This window comes from Pleurodeles waltl, chromosome 2_2 (genome assembly GCF_031143425.1).
Source record: "Pleurodeles waltl isolate 20211129_DDA chromosome 2_2, aPleWal1.hap1.20221129, whole genome shotgun sequence".
NCBI lineage: Eukaryota > Metazoa > Chordata > Amphibia > Caudata > Salamandridae > Pleurodeles > Pleurodeles waltl.
The window spans coordinates 1,043,528,480-1,043,545,424 of NC_090439.1; positions in this window are offsets into that span (position 1 = coordinate 1,043,528,480).

Genomic DNA, 16,945 nt, shown 5'->3' on the forward strand with positions numbered 1-16,945 from the left:
CACCACAAGGCTACACTACAAAACAACGCAGCTCCCCATCTCACTGTCAACCACCACCTCCACCACCATTGCACGTAGACCCAACAAAATGCCTTCTAAGCCCGCTAGGTGAGAAATACGATATAGAAAAACAACACTATTGTCACCCTTATACATTCATTGCCAGCACTAATGACTCACAAGCTACAGGTTTAAAATATACTGCTCACTCATCTAGAAAACAAAGTCACACCACCACTACAACACAAACTCTAAACTGCCTACTAATAAAGGCTCGATCACTTTCTAAAAACAAGCACCACATCTACAACCTACTCACTGACACACAACCTGACTTACTCTTCATAATTGAATCATGCTTGGGAGGTCACAAGCCTCCAGTGTAGCATGAAGCCATTCCTCCAGTCTGTCAAACTATCACACAAAATTGTATAAGCAAAACAGGAGGTGGACTAGCTGTTATACTCAAGCAAACAATAAATCGCACCACAACTGACATTTCCATTCAAGGTTGTGAGGCCCTCATCACCAGATGCAGCCCTACACCAACATCTTCCTGTTACTTCCTCCTTCTTTACAGACCACTACCTAGCAATGCAACATTCCCACACACATTTCTACACATACATTCAACCTCATACCACTGCACTCTAACCTATGCATTTTGGTGACCTAAACATTTATTCTGGCAAACCCAATATGCCCCATTCAAACATTATCATCACTGGTCTGGTTACACTGAACACACATCAGATCGTACACAAGCCCCACATCCCTTGACGCATCCACAATGTCATTTTTGTAATCCAAAACTATTTACTATTCAAAGGATTACTCCAGTCACATGGGTAGAGCACCATTTGGTAGATTTCCAACACAAAACACCACCATCAGCACACCCAAGACCACCTTACATGCATCCACCTATCAACAATGGAACAAACTCAATTTTGAATACTTAGAAACAGACCTAACATCCAACACAGTTCAAGACACAATAAATCACATTCAAAAACATTTTAAATGGCTTCAGGAAGCTTTTGAAATCATAAACCCACTAAGAACAGCAAAAACAACAGAAGAAAACAAGCACTTTGAAGAAATACAGAGCTAAAAAAGATCACACATTTTCTTTTAAATAAGCTGCAATAAACCTGGCTCAAAAAAAAAAAAAATCAAGATAAACTTATACAGAATATATGAATCAATAATCACAAAAGTAAAAAAAAATACTATTCAAACAGTATTCAGTATGGACAAAATGGCACCAACCCATTTCCAGCTCATCCCCTCTAAGAGCAGGCTAACCTAGCCTCTGCAATCCTTCAAACAAATATCACAAAGTGAATTTATGGATATGGTCAAAGCAAGCAGGCCTTCCAGCTGCCCTTCTTACCCTTGTACCCCACAAATCTTCAAGAACATTCTTCTGACTAACTCTGCTGCCACATCACTAAGAGGAATCATCAATAATTCTTTAACAATGGGGATCTTTCCAGTAGACCTAAAAAAGGCATACATAAGCCGATTGTTAATGAAAACAAGCTTGGACCCAGATGATCCCCAACAACTAAAGACCAATTACAAATGGTCCTTTCCCAGGCAAACTGATATAAAAAGCAGTATTCACTCAGATGCCACAATTCTTTGAAGATACCTCCATACTTTCAGATTACCAAACTGGATTATGTCCAGGAAGAGGCACAGAATCTGCTCTCATCGTCATCTGTGATGACTTTAAAAACACAGCAGACTGGAACGAGGTTGCTGCACTACTTCTCTTGGACATGTCAGCTGCCTTTTACACAGTTGACCATGACACCTTAATAAAAAGAATCAGCGAAGTCGGCATAGATGGACTGATCTCGACTGGATTACATCCTACCTTCAAAACAGAACAAATGTAATCAAGACACCCCCTTTCTCATCAAAACCGTATTTCACATAAGCAGGGGTCCCACAAGGCTCTATGATATTACCCATGCTTTTCAAAATCTAAATGAAGATATTACTGGCAAAGATCAATGCATTTCAGCTCACATGCTACAACTATGCAGATGACACACAAATACTCCTCCGAAGGCTTTGGAAACACAAACATTTTCAGTTGTCTCAAACCCGTTGATCAGTGAATGACATGGAGCCATCTTAAATTGAATGCTTCCAAAATAGAAATACTCACATGTGGTGATTGCAAAAACAATGACCTACTATGCACCTGGCCGGATGATTTGGGACTACGCCTTAAAGTATCTAAGGAAGTAAGCAGCCTTGGAATTACTATGGACTCTAAGTTAACAATGAATGCCCAAGTGGACAAATTAGCAAGATCAAGTATCATCACCATGAAACCTCTCCAACACATCTTCCCCCACCTGGGATTTTCACACAAGGTCCAAGTCACTATCTGTCTTGTACTGTCCAAACTTGATTATGCCAATGGCCTCAACCACAGATCCTCTCTATCACCTATGGAAAGACTATAACAGATTCAGAACTCTGCTGCCAGTCTACTCCTACGTGTAAAACCACAAGGCCACATCACCCTGCCTTGGGAACCATACATTGTTTGTGGGTTGCCAGAAGATCCACGTTCAAGCTGCTTTGTATCACCCAAAAAGCAATACATGGAACAGGACTGCTTTTCATCAGAAATAAAATCAACAAATATATTTAACGAAAGAACCTTCACTCAAGATTGACACCTAGCCTCAAAACCCCACCATGCAAGAAAAGACTGTAGGTGGTACCTCTTTCTATGTTCAAGCAGCAAAAATATAGAATTCATTACCCTCAAATATAAAATCCATGGATTATTATCTTACCTCCAGAAGATTACCCCAGAGTTGACTTCTTCCTACATAACCACCACACTCAAACACTAATGTACAGCATATCCATGTATATGTAACATGTATAATTTGATCATATGTATTCATCTAGATATGTGTCTTTTGTTGTACAAATATGTAAACTAACAATGGTTTGTAAAATATATATGTTCTTTAGGTCTGCTTAACAAATGTATATATTACTTGCAGTTAAATATATACAGCTATTATGCGATTCTTAACAGGTTTATAGACCATTGCATAGTTTTATATAAATTGTCTGATTAGATGCTTATGGGTTTCTGTTTTATTTATCTCTCACAATACATGAATATTATCATACCTATATAGACTACAAGTGCTTCATTATTAAAATTTTAAGAAAAACATGCATTTTAAAAAAACAAGTTATAAATGATACACAAATAAATTAGCTTCAAGTACAACAACACTTGAAAGTCTGAGTTTATGCAATACAGCTTTAACTCTCAATATATTAACTTCCTTAAACATATATACCCTTTCTATGTAGTCATGTTTCCATATATGTATTAATTTACTCTTACTGTAGAAAAGAGAAACAAATAACATTCACTCTTGCCAATGCACTACTCTGTCTTATCCATAACTCTCTCAATATATCATCCACCTCCACTGTCTGACTTATCCCAAACCTCAATCTACCATTATGATCTCCGAATAACCATTCCTAGGCTCTTCCCTCCTCTATCCCTCCTGGCTCACCCCACGCCTCAGTTTACTACTATGATCTCCCAAAAATCCTTCTCTACATTCTTCCCTGTGGTATCCCTCCTTTGACTCATCCCAAACCACAATTTACTGCTATGAGCTCCCTAATCCCGTTCTACAGACTTTTCCCTCCTCCAACTCTCCTTTTTACTCATTCCATACCTCACCTCATTATTATGATCGTCCAAATAACACTTTCTAAACTCTTCCCTGTTCTATTTCTCCATTAGCCTATTCAATCCAATTAACAGACTCATATGTTGTCTAACACTCAAATTAATTTATATTGCCCTATAATAATCCACAACTAATCTTTCTGGGTTGCAGAGTAGTGTGCTGCTCGCCAAAAAGGGATTCAACACCTCATCAGGGGTTGTAAGTGCTACATAAATACAATTACAATTTCTCTTTATCTCTAGTATGTGCAGAATTTTCCTAAACATTAAGCACCTCATATTGGGCAGGTCTAGGAGATGGTTTCATCTTGTACAACTCTGCTCAAGTTCTCAATAATACTCAAATTGAATGTACCATATATTGGGAACCTCAATGCAACTTCTTTCTCAGTGATCTTGTGCCATTGACCAAGCCAAATACATTTATGGAGCCCTACATTTATTGCCATATAATGACATAGGTTATCCTCAGGAGGTGCCTCCCCATCCTCTCTCCTAGGTATATGCACATCTCCTCTAAACAAACCTCATATGGCCTTAAAACAATTCATTTTTCAAACAAATATCAATAATCATAAGTCTTTGTTCAACAGAGACAACCAATCACAACACGTTTCCTTGTGACGTCCACAATCAATGCCAGCACAGCACTACACCAATCATCCAATACCAGCGTGGGACTCTGTGATGTCAGTCTCGCTCTTGCAGCAGCTTACCGCTGTTTACAATCTGCATGCACACATCATCCTCAACATCACACACATATAACACAATACAATACAATAATCTTTGTCTGTTCCACTAAAGAATTGACAGTACCCAGTCATATAAGTGTATCAAACACTACAAATGAAACCTCTGCCTGTGAGGTATCATCCAGATGATTATAGGTTCATGCTGCGCATTAGGATCCACTGAACCAATCAACTCGCATTCACACACGTCCCTATCTCAATTGTGCCATCGACGTCTGACAACAAGCACCACAAAACTTAGCTGACAATTACAATATGGTATTTTCTACACCTCTGAATACCAACCCAGGATTTTAAGTCACGTCGGACCCGATAACAACTTCAAATTCATTTACTAACTGTCAAACATGCAACATTCAAAACATCTCTGCAAAACATCATCTAAACTTCACAAAACACTGCAAGCTAAACATGAACCACTGCAATTTTTGTCCATATTGATACTCACGCCTCCACTGCTGATACAACGCTTTCCTGAATCTCCAAATTTCCATTGATCCTCCAACATCTGGACATGGACACTAGGGATGGGGCTCTGGGAACTAACTAATCTAGAATAAAGGATTCTAACTCCCTTTACTTATGAATACTAACCATCATCAGTCTGGTACAGAACACTTCTGGCCATATTCTAATTTCTCTTCTTCCAATTGACCTTTCTAGGAGTTCTGAGGGATAAAGGGATTCTAAGTCAACACTTTTTAGTAATTAATAGTGTAAGACAGTGACCCTTTTAGCATGGTTACCCCCCCACACACTTTTTGCCTTATATTGATGCTGACTTGACTGACAGTGTACTGGGAACCTGATAACCAGGCCCCGTACCACTGTTCTTTCCCAAACCTGCACCATTGTTCCCACAATTGGCACACCCCTGGCACACAGTTAAGTGCCTTGTAAAATGCACCCATGGTAACAAGGGCCTTGTGGACAGGGAAGGTCCCCAAGGATAGCAGCATGTATTATGCCACCCTGGGGGAACCCTCACCAAGCACACACACTGCCTTTGCTGCGTGTGTGTGCTTGTGGAGAGAAAAAGACAAAGTCGACATGGCACCCCTAAGTCACTCCTCTTGCAGGCCTTACAGCCCTAAAGCAGGGTGCACTATACCACAGGTGAGGGCATAGGTGCTTGAGCAATTCCCCCTACAGTGTCTAAGTCCATTCTTAGACATTGTACGTGCAGTGTGTCCATAGAAAGTATATGGGCTAGGAATTTGCCATTCTGAAATCCACAGCTCCATAATGGCTTCACTGATGTCTGGGAAGTTTGGTATCAAATGTACCAGCACAATAAGCCCTCACTGATGCCAGTGTTGGATTTATTAAAAAATGCACCCAGAAGACATCTTAGACATGCCCCCTGGCAGCCTGCCACTTCCAGGGATGTCACTGACCACATGGGGTGAGAGCCTTTATGCTCTCTGTAGCCAAAAACAAAGCCTGCACTGGGCGGAGATGCTTCACACCTCCTCTCTACAGGAACTGTAACACCTGGCGGTGAGCCTCAAAGGTTCAGGCTTCTTGTTACAGTACCCCAGGGACCTTCAGCTAGTGGAGATGCCCGCCCCCCCCCAGACAAAACCCCCCTTTTGGCAGCAAGTCCGGCGTGAAAATTAGAGAAAACCAGGAGAAGTGGCCAGTTGGGTCCACCCCTAATATGTCCAGAGCTGAAGTGACATCCTCCATCTTAGTTTAGAGGACAGGGACCAATAGTGTTAGGTCTGTGTCCCCGCCGCCAAAGAGACTGTAGCCACCCTCAGGGACAGTAGCCATTGGCTACTGCGCTCTGACCCCTGTAATGTTCCCCTGAACCTAGCTTATCAGATTCCTGGCGACCTCAAGAAGAAGCAAGAAGACAAGAAGAAGGACTGCTAAGCCAACCCCAGCAGAGAAGCCTGAAGACACCAACTGACTTGACCCCAGCCCTACAGGCCTGTCTCCAGCTTCTGAAGCCTTTCAATCAGAAGGCAGCACATCTTGAAGGACCAGCGACCTTTTAAAAATCTCAAGAGGACTGCCTGCATCCGAGAGGACCAAGAATTCTTGTGGACTTCGGCCCTGTCCAGAAAGAAACTCTGACAAAGGACTCCAGAACTGCCCTGGATCCGCGAGTCCTGCCTACTCTGCACCGGACACACACATCCTGTGTCCAGGTGGCCCAACCAATTAGAGCTGGTCCCCAGGTGATTCTGACCTAGTGTCCACTATGGTTTGACCCCTCCTGTCCAATATGATGAAGCCTGCAGCCTGTATCATCTTCCTGCTTCCTCACCCTCTGCATGCTCCGAAAGATCTTCCGTTGGAACCCCGCCAACACCAGAAAGACTGTGACCCACGCCCCCGTCACGAGCCGCCTGGACTACGGTAACACCCTATATGCAGGAACCACCGCTAAACTCCAGAAACGTCTGCAGCGAATACAAATGCCTCCGCCCGCCTCGTCCTCGACATACCCTGCAACAGCCACATCTCTGCCCACCTGGGACACCTGCACTGGCTTCCCGTCAACAAAAGGATCACCTTCCGGCTCCTCACCCACACACACAAAGCCCTCCACAACAAGGGACCCGAATACCTCAACCGTCGCCTCCGTTTCTACACACCCACCCGTCAACTTCGATCAGCCAACCTCGCACTCGCCGCCGTCCCTCGCATCTGCCGCACCACGGCAGGTGGGAAATCCTTCTCCTACCTGGCGGACAAGACATGGAATTCCCTCCCCACCAACCTCAGGACCACCCAGGACCACCTCGCATTTCGGAGGTAACTCAAGACCTGGCTCTTCGAGCAGCAGTAACCCCCTCCCCCTAGCGCCTTGAGACCCTCACAGGTGAGTAGCACGCTTTATAAATGTTATTTGATTTGATTTGAAGCATAAGGTATGCAAGAATCTCAGTAGCAGCAATACAAAAGATGAAGAACAGAGTCTGATGGTCAGTATACAAGCTGCAACCCTCTTGTATAATCATTTGAAAACAAATTCAATCTAACTATCCTTACTAAGCTATAGGGAAAAACATAGTTATCTCTCATGAAATATAGGGAAAGTGTGGGAAATAACTGGAAAGTGTCAGCATAGCGGAAGCCTCAGTATAAATTATGATAGAGAGGCCTGCGTAGCCTAAAGCTACTCAACGAGATTAAGAATAGAAGGTTCTGTACCTGCCAAGTCTCAGGGGAATATGCTCCAGTCAAAGGGTAGAAATTACCTGCTCTTTTCTAACTAAATGGATACCAATTTAGACGTTGTGGAACCTTTGAGAAGCCACATCATCAACACTAGTAGATTTTCATCTTCTGTGCTCAATTGGAATTTGCGACTCCCATCAGACTTTCATCCCACGAACCAAACATTGATATGACCTTGGGCTTGTCCCAGATCCTTGTGCACACAGGGGAATCTTTCTTTTCCCAGCTTGTTAGCACTCATTGTCCTTGCCAAAACATCCTACCATACCCCATCATGTCAAATACAAAAATGCTTCTCATTATCTGTAGACTCATGTAGACACACCTGCAAGTACAGAACGGGGTGGGCGGTGAACTCCACTCCAGTTGCGGAGTTTGCAGAGATTTTCCCACTCAGCGCTTCGCTTAGAGAGTGGAGTTCTGAAAAACTCTGCACAGCGGAGGTTTTTTCTCATTTGCTCTGACCATCGTTAAGTTGGCGAGTGAGGAAAATCTTACTCAGACCATCTCTCAGCGAGATTTCTCAATGCAGGCAGTCACTGGTGGTCGCTACTGCTCGTTTTGAGAAAACTTCTGCTCGCATTGTGGAAGCAGTGCCCTCTTGTGCTGCATGTGATGCAGTTCGCACTGATTTTATAGCATGGGACAAGCATCAGGCGCTAAACATGAACCTGAACAGTGCAACCTAAACGCACTCCACGGCTCGTTGAACTCCGTCTCGTCAGAGTTTTTTGGACACTTTGTGAACTCCGCCCAAGCCTATTAAAGAATAATACAACACAAGAAAAACTCCCCTTTGAAGGTTAAGAATGGAAAAAGATTTCAGGCCTTACTTGAGCTAAGTTAGTAAACAATTCAATGCACATTTAAGATACATAGTTATATGTGCTTTTCTCCTTATAAATGTAACCTTATTATGAATAATTGTTACTATATATATTTTAATTATAACACTATAGTCCAGATACATGAATGTAAATGCATACACGTTTTATATTTCAACCGATTAAAGTAGGTATTAAAACACACATATGCGATTATTACCTTTCTACTTGTGAGTGCACCTTGAATTTTATGAGAAGCACCACTTGACACTAGGGGCCATATGTACGAACACATTTTCCCATTGACACAGAATGGGAAAAACCCTTTGCTACATCTGGCCCTAGCTACCTTAAAGCACAGTTATCTGTTTTGTTGATTACTCCATTGTTGTCACTCCTGCAGCACATAATGGCGCGGCTTAATTAGACATTCTCACTACTCCATCAGATTGGTTGGGAAAGCTACCCAATTACAGAGAAACCCTTGAAAGCCTGCGTGAGGGCTTCAAGGGTGTATACTGCGTTGAGTTCATTAGTGCTCCCATTGTTTCTGTTTATGAGAAAAATGACACACTGGTCTCAAATGTCTCACTATATTTCTCGGGAAAATGAACCACTGTGAGCCTGGTTCACTGAATTACAGCTGTGTATAAAGAACACATTTGTTTGGCGACATTGACTTTTTCAGTTTCGTTACGATTTTTTATGACGTGTAACTGGGTGGAGTTGTTTTTTTGTGGGAAACGTGCTAGAGAACTTGCTTTCGAATTATGCTATACATAGGAGTTTTATTTTAAAAAAAGATACAATTTTAACAAATGTTCATGCAAAAATTGCGGCAGTGGTGTTTTTACAGGGTCTTGGAGAACACAATTCACCTCGTTTGCTGACTATTTTATGATGTCGCAAGGATATATGCAGCATGGAGGCCAGGTAATGGTAAATGGATTTAAATGCTGCGCCGGGTTTTAACATGAGCACGCTTAATGTAACCTGAGAAATGATATTTCTCTTGAAACCGATAAAGCACTTTCGCCGATTAAACGTCTGCTGGGCTGAAAAGTAATTTGTTACACAGAAGAAGGCCCAGTATGTAGCTGGCGTGTTGAAATGTCACTATGCATGCCACCCCACCTCCTCGCGATTGTAATATTAGTACAAGGGATAGTCTCCCAGTGACCATATTAACCATTATGTACCCATTAGAGATGTCTGCCATACATCCTGCAGCACTCTATTAATAGGATGCCATTGTCTCAAGCACATAGCCATGCTGCATCCCCCAGCACTCGCTTTAAAAGGTATTCCAGGTACTGAGAAAGTAGCTGATTAGGAGAATTAATTACTTACATTATTGACTTTCTCTGGGTCTATCCAAGACATTAGTGAATGGTGACGAGACGTTAGATCAGCAGTATCCTTGGGTCTCCATGCATCAGAAAACTGGACGTCTGCTTATCAATCTGCCCTTTCCTGAATCCTGTATCGATTTTGACAAACTCCTTATGAACATTTGTAAAACCTTTCAAAGGGCTTGGAGCATTATGTGTTTCTGAAATTAAAAACTAGCTGTCAGCAAGTGTGGAAGTTACAGCCTGCAACTACTGTGATTTCCTAGTAGTCACAGAGGCCCAATTACAAGTTGATCGGAAAATAGATGTGGGAATCCTGCAACCCCTGGTACGGGTACTGTGGTGCTGGACATACCAGGCCGGATTCTTGGTGCATATTGCACCTGGTAACAGCTGTGAGCGGTAATACTGCACTATTCACTAAAGTGCCTATGTGGCACACATCCCAGCCGAAAATTGTCATAAAAACAGCAAATACATCGTTTTCATCTGACGTGAGCTCAAAAAGGATATCAGGAGCAGTCTGTGAGCTGTAGTTGCACTATACATTGCTAGGACCTTTGCAAAGAGGTCTTTATAAGCAGACGGTTGCATCTTTGGCCAGAAAGACCAGAAATTTTGAAGTTTGCAACCCACTGCCATCCTCACACTCGGGTGGCATTCATTTTTTAACACAGTCCAGTCTGGGTGGCATTGCCTCTGCAAGGCTGCACAGGGTGACGTTTACAGAAAGGAAGTGCACGGTCTCAGTGCAAGAGGGAGTTTAGAAGGGGTATAGGTTTCTAGATCCCCTACTGCACCTGACCAGTGCCATATTGATCGACAAACTGTGGCAAGAGAGCACAAACATGGCATCTTCCACGCTGAGGAAAACACTAAAACAGGTTTCATTACGTCGAGCCAGGTGAAAAACCTGCTTTCCTGGCAGCCGTGTGAGGGACAGGCTATGTAGAGTGGCCCTTCACCTGAACTCACGCTTCAATATTGTGTGGAGAGAATGAGGTCAATCATAGATATCATCAGGTCTATTATCAGTATGTCGGCAGCGATAGGGACAGAACAAGGGTCATATTTAAGAGGCCCTAGCGCCATTCCAACGCCACATTAGTGATACTTTTTATGCTAATGTGGCGTTAGAAGGCAAAAAATGCCACGTCATATTTACAAAGAGTTACAATGCATGCATTGCGCCACTTTATAACCCTTTGAGCAACATTATGCCTGCCCCAGGCATAATGTATGCAAAGGAGACGTTACCTCATTAGGGGGGCCAAAAAAATGGCACGAGGAAATCTAAGCACTTTTAGTGCCCGCTCAGAGCAGGCATTAAATTAAAAGGAGGCTTCTATTGTTGCAATGGGCCTCTGGGTGCTTTTCAAGACTAGCGTCAACATTTTTGACACTAATCCTGCAAAGTGCTGGGCTAATGTAAAAAATGATGATGCTAGTCCCCTAACTACCACCATGGTGTGCCATCTTTTAAATACAGTGCACACATGGTGGCATAACTGGGCGCTAAAAGGCACAAGAAAAGTGGCGCTGCACGGTGTGCAGCACCATATTCTTAAATATGCCCCCCAGTGATTAAACATTAACCCATCAAGTACTATCAGCAATGCCATTTAAAAGAATAATATCTATTTCCCACACCACATTACAAATATTTGTAGGTGCGGTAGCTGACACTTGTTCTTGGGCTAGACCTGGCAAACTTGGTGCTTTTGAAATCTGCACTATACATTAACAAGATGATCATTGCTGAAATCACAAGCAGTGCTTGATAGATTCCATAGATACGACATCCTGGCTAGGTCTGTGTTTGTTGGTACAAGGTGAGAGGCAGTGGTGTGACTGGTACATTGAATGCTTGAGAGAGGTACTGATGAATGGTGGCAGCAGCCAGGACTGCTGGTGGGTCAGCAAGGGGAATGGTGCTATGGTGACAGCAGTGACTTAGGTGGAGTAGAGCTAGGAAGGGCACCTGCCTACACTTTAGATGCCTGATTACAGCATGTCTACGGTGGATGCTTAGAACCGGTGAGCGACATCTTGTCACAGCTCAAGCTTTAAGAACAATGATACAGTTCGACCCTCTGTCATGTGTGGTTTAGTTGCAGAATCTGAGTGGGAATCCTACTGTGTTGCAAGAGTTGACAGTGCAGTTTCTTTGCTAGAACAATTTCTTTGCAGTTGACAGCGCAGGAGGAGATAGTCCATGTAGCAGAAGTGCCAGGAGCAGGCCACTTCTTTTCTCAGATGCAACCATCAGTCGTACATTTGTGACCAGAGCTCCCACTGTCCCTGTAGCTCTAGCATTTGCCACTACCATGGCCACTGTGATCCCTGTCGACACTGCTTCTCTAGCCAAAGCACCTACTACCTGCAAAGGAACTATCACCACAACTGCTGCTGCCTCTGTGACCCTATTGTCAGCTACTACTATTGAAACCAACGCCTAGGCACCTGCTCTCTCCATGATGGCCAGGCAGGACAAGGAAAAGCATGAGAAGGGATGAGGAGCAAGAACGTGGCCCTCTCTGACCTCTAGGCCATTATGTGGGGCATTTTGTTCTTCTACGAGGCTGCTGATCCTTAAGTGGACTACAGTGCATAGTCCTTGATGCACGAGGGTGCACATTGGTGCTGTACAGACAGAAAAAAGAACACTCCTGGAGAATGCTTGTGAGCCAGGTCATCTACAGAGGGTGGTTGGTGATTGATTAATAGAACTGGTACGATTTCTGTGGCAGGAATCTTAGTCTGAACTCTGCAAATAAATTCAGCCGCAAGCTGTATCAGAGAGCCAGATGACATTGGGTGCTTCCTCTGGCAGAGGAGCAGATCACCAAAATATTCTTAAACAGATTGCAAAATTAAAACTGTGACTTCACTAGGCACATTGCAGAGGACTTTATGGCAGCTATCCAGACCCAAACATGAGCCAATGAGTACCAAGACACAAGTCATTGGCCATCAACCAGGTGGGTGCCTGGGCCACCATGACATCATTAGTAATCGTCGATCCCGTTCTTCCACTTTTTCACTCTTCCTCCCATATGCCTCAGAACATGAAAATGTGAATAGGACATCTCCAAGTAATCCTGGACCTTCTCCTGAAGCAAGGAAGTGGCATTGTCCTTCTGCAGAAATTCAAAATGTATTTTTCATGTAGTTTGAAATATTGGTCCATGTGTGTTTTCCCCACAGTGTGGCCTCCATAGTATGTTACGTGAAAGCAGTATTTATAGGCTTAGTAGCTAATTGAAGTCACTTATGAGCACAGGTGTTCCCTGTTGTCTCATAGTAGGTAAAGGTGTGTGTGTGTAGGTGTCACTTGATATTTCCTTCAAGTGGTATTTATTCAGCTTGTGACATCAATCAGCAACACCACAACCTGTAATAGTAAAGCACCTTTGTAATTCCTGTGCTGAAAGTTTTTGCAAGTAGCGTTACTATATGTAGCATTACTATGTGTGATGACTGTATGAATAAATACCAGGTGATTCTTACTGGTATTTCTGTATGCAATTTTATGGCATGAGGAATTACTTTTGATGGGCGAAGTGGAGTTATCACAATGAAGCATGCAGTGAACCATTTGCACAACTTGTACTGAGAACTGTCAGAATGTGGGTAATAGTTGCAAAGGATGTGAGGCCTTCACAAGTAATAGGTCTGTTATCGTCGCTTTAATGAGAAACAAAAACCCCATTGTAACACTTGACTGTATTAGGGTAGCAAATCAGATCAGTCCAAGACCTACTCAGGGGAGGTGGTGTGGGCCTGTACTTCAAATCTGCTGGTTCACAACAATCCATAAATCATTGTCATGTCAGTGCTTTTTGTTACAGTGCTACACACATTACTAAACACTATGGGGGTCATTCTGACCCTGGCGGTCGGTGATAAAGCGGCGGCCAACCCGCAAACAGGCCGGCGGTCAAAAAAATGGAATTCTAACCCTGGCGGGAACCGCCAACACAGGCCGCCACTTTAACACTCCGACCGCCACGGCGGGAACGACAAACAGCGCGGGGGTCACCGCCAACAGGCAGGCGGAAGACAATGTACCGCCCACCCTATCACAACTCACCAATCCGCCACCTTTTCCGGGGCGGGAGCCCCGCCGATAAAAACACGGCGGAAACAGACTACGAACGGGAAAACGCTCACCTAGACACAATCCACGAGGAAGGAGGACAGCATGGAGCCCGAATTACACATCCTACCAGCTATTGTCTACCTGCTCATCTACCAGGAGTACGAACGCTGGTGCAGACGACACCGGTGAGTACTGCACCTATGACACAGGCGAGGGGGGAGGAGGAAAGCTTACGGGCACACACATGCGCCATACACCCACCCCCCCACCACAAATACCTACACCCCAATGCCGAGCAACAAGTCAGAGTGACACCACACAAACCCCCCGGAATAATGCAAAGACACAATTTAAATGATCTATAAAATATATGTATAAATAGCTCCATTGAAGGAATGGCAAATATGCCATATAAAAGATACAAAAATAAGGAATGAACATAGGCAACAATATATCCATAGGCAAAAAGTCCGGCACATTCCGTGAAAGTTCCATAGTCCGTGGGCCAATGTGCACAAACACATGGGCAAAGCCCACACAGGAGACCAGATACCATTGGAGAGAACACTGCAGGGGCATCAGACGATAAAACTACAGGCACCTCAGGGGAAAGGGAAGAGGGGGCCCTCAGCCACATGAGTCTACAACGCCAGATCCACGAGGGGCCTCCATGCCCACTGTCCCATCCTGGGGAGTGCAAAGCCACAGTCTCACAAGTCCCTACAGTGGGAGGCTTGCCCACTGGACCATCCTGGGGAGTGCAAAGACACAGTCCATCTGATGGATTACCGACTCCACAGTTATTGGAGGAGGCATGGTGCCCAGAGTGCCCTGCTCGACACAGAACCGGCACTGTCAATGGGCCAGCGGTGCTTGAGATGAAGGGCCCAGCGGAGCGGTGTTTGAGACAGCGGGGCCCAGCGGAGCGGTGCTTGACAGGAAGGGCCCAGCGGAGCGGTGCTTGACAGGAAGGGCCCAGCGGAGCGGTGTTTGAGACGGCGGGGCCCAGCGGAGCGGTGCTTGACAGGAAGGGCCCAGCGGAGCGGTGCTTGAGATGAAGGGCCCAGCGGAGCGGTGTTGGAGACGGCGGGGCCCTGTTCAGCAGTGCTTGACAGGAAGGGCCCAGCGGAGCGGTGCTTGACAGGAAGGGCCCAGCGGAGCGGTGCTTGAGATGAAGGGCCCAGCGGAGCGGTGTTTGAGACGGCGGGGCCCAGCGGAGCGGTGTTTGAGATGGCGGTGCCCTGTTCAGCGGTGCTTGACAGGAAGGGTCCAGCGGAGCGTTGCTTGAGATGAAGGGCCCAGCGGAGTGGTGCTTGACAGGAAGGGCCCAGCGGAGCGGTGTTTGAGACTGCGGTGCCCTGTTCAGCGGTGCTTGACAGGAAGGGCCCAGCGGAGCGGTGCTTGACAGGAAGGGCCCAGCGGAGCGGTGCTTGAGATGAAGGGCCCAGCGGAGCGGTGTTTGAGACGGCGGGGCCCTGTTCAGCGGTGCTTGACAGGAAGGGCCCAGCGGAGCGGTGCTTAACAGGAAGGGCCCAGCGGAGCGGTGTTTGAGACGGCGGTGCCCTGTTCAGCGGTGCTTGACAGGAAGGGCCCAGCGGAGCGGTGCTTGACAGGAAGGGCCCAGCGGAGCGGTGCTTGAGATGAAGGGCCCAGCGGAGCGGTGTTGGAGACGGCGGGGCCCTGTTCAGCAGTGCTTGACAGGAAGGGCCCAGCGGAGCGGTGCTTGACAGGAAGGGCCCAGCGGAGCGGTGCTTGAGATGAAGGCCCAGCGGAGCGGTGTTTGAGACGGCGGGGCCCTGTTCAGCGGTGCTTGACAGGAAGGGCCCAGCGGAGCGGTGCTTGAGATGAAGGGCCCAGCGGAGCGGTGTTTGAGATGAAGGGCCCAGCGGAGCGGTGCTTGACAGGAAGGGCCCAGCGGAGCGGGGCTTGAGATGAAGGGCCCAGCGGAGCGGTGTTTGAGACGGCGGGGCCCTGTTCAGCGGTGCTTGACAGGAAGGGCCCAGCGGAGCGGTGCTTGACAGGAAGGGCCCAGCGGAGCGGTGTTTGAGATGAAGGGCCCAGCGGAGCGGTGCTTGAGATGAAGGGCCCAGCGGTGCGGTTCTTGTCCCGGCGGGGCCCTGTTCAGCGGTGCTCCTCCCGGCGGGGCCCGTTCAGCGGTTCTTGTCCCGGCGGGGCCCTGTTCAGCGGTGCTCCTCCCGGTGGGGCCCGTTCAGCGGTTCTTGTCCCGGCGGGGCCCTGTTCAGCGGTGCTCCTCCCGGCGGGGCCCGTTCAGCGGTTCTTGTCCCGACGGGGCCCTGTTCAGCGGTGCTCCTCCCGGCGGGGCCCTGTTCAGCGGTGCTCCACCCGGCGGGGCCCTGTTCAGCTGTGCTCCTCCCGGCGGGGCCCGTTCAGCTGTGCTCCCCCCGGCGGGGCCCTGTTCTGCGGTGCTCTTCCCAGCGGGGCCCGTTCAGCGGTTCTTGTCCCGGTGGGGCCCTGTTCAGCGGTGCTCCTCCCGGCGGGCCCTGTTCAGCGGTGCTCCTCCCGGCGGGGCCCTGTTCAGCGGTGCTCCTCCCGGCGGGGCCCGTTCAGCGGTGCTCCTCCCGGCGGGGCCCTGTTCAGCGGTGCTTGTCCTGTGTGTCTAGGGAGCCAGACCTGGCCAAGACTTCCCGCTCATTCACCATCCGAACTTGCTGTCGCGGCGCCCTCCTGTGATGGAGTCCTGGGCCCGTTGGTGTCGTCCGTCACACCCGGAATGGGGCTGGTGGGGCCCTCCTGGGCAGCTCGCCTGCTGCCTGACTTCTCCGCCCTGCTGCCCTTGCCCTCCTTCGCTGGAGCTCTGTGGGCCTTGCCTCCCTTGGATGATGTGGCAGGTGACGGGGCAAGGCTACTGTCCTTGGTGGCAGCCGTCTCAGGCTTGTCGCGCCGGCCCTTTTTCTTTTTTGTCCTCTTCCCAGGGGGGGGGGCTGGCTGTCCCCTTGCTGCTG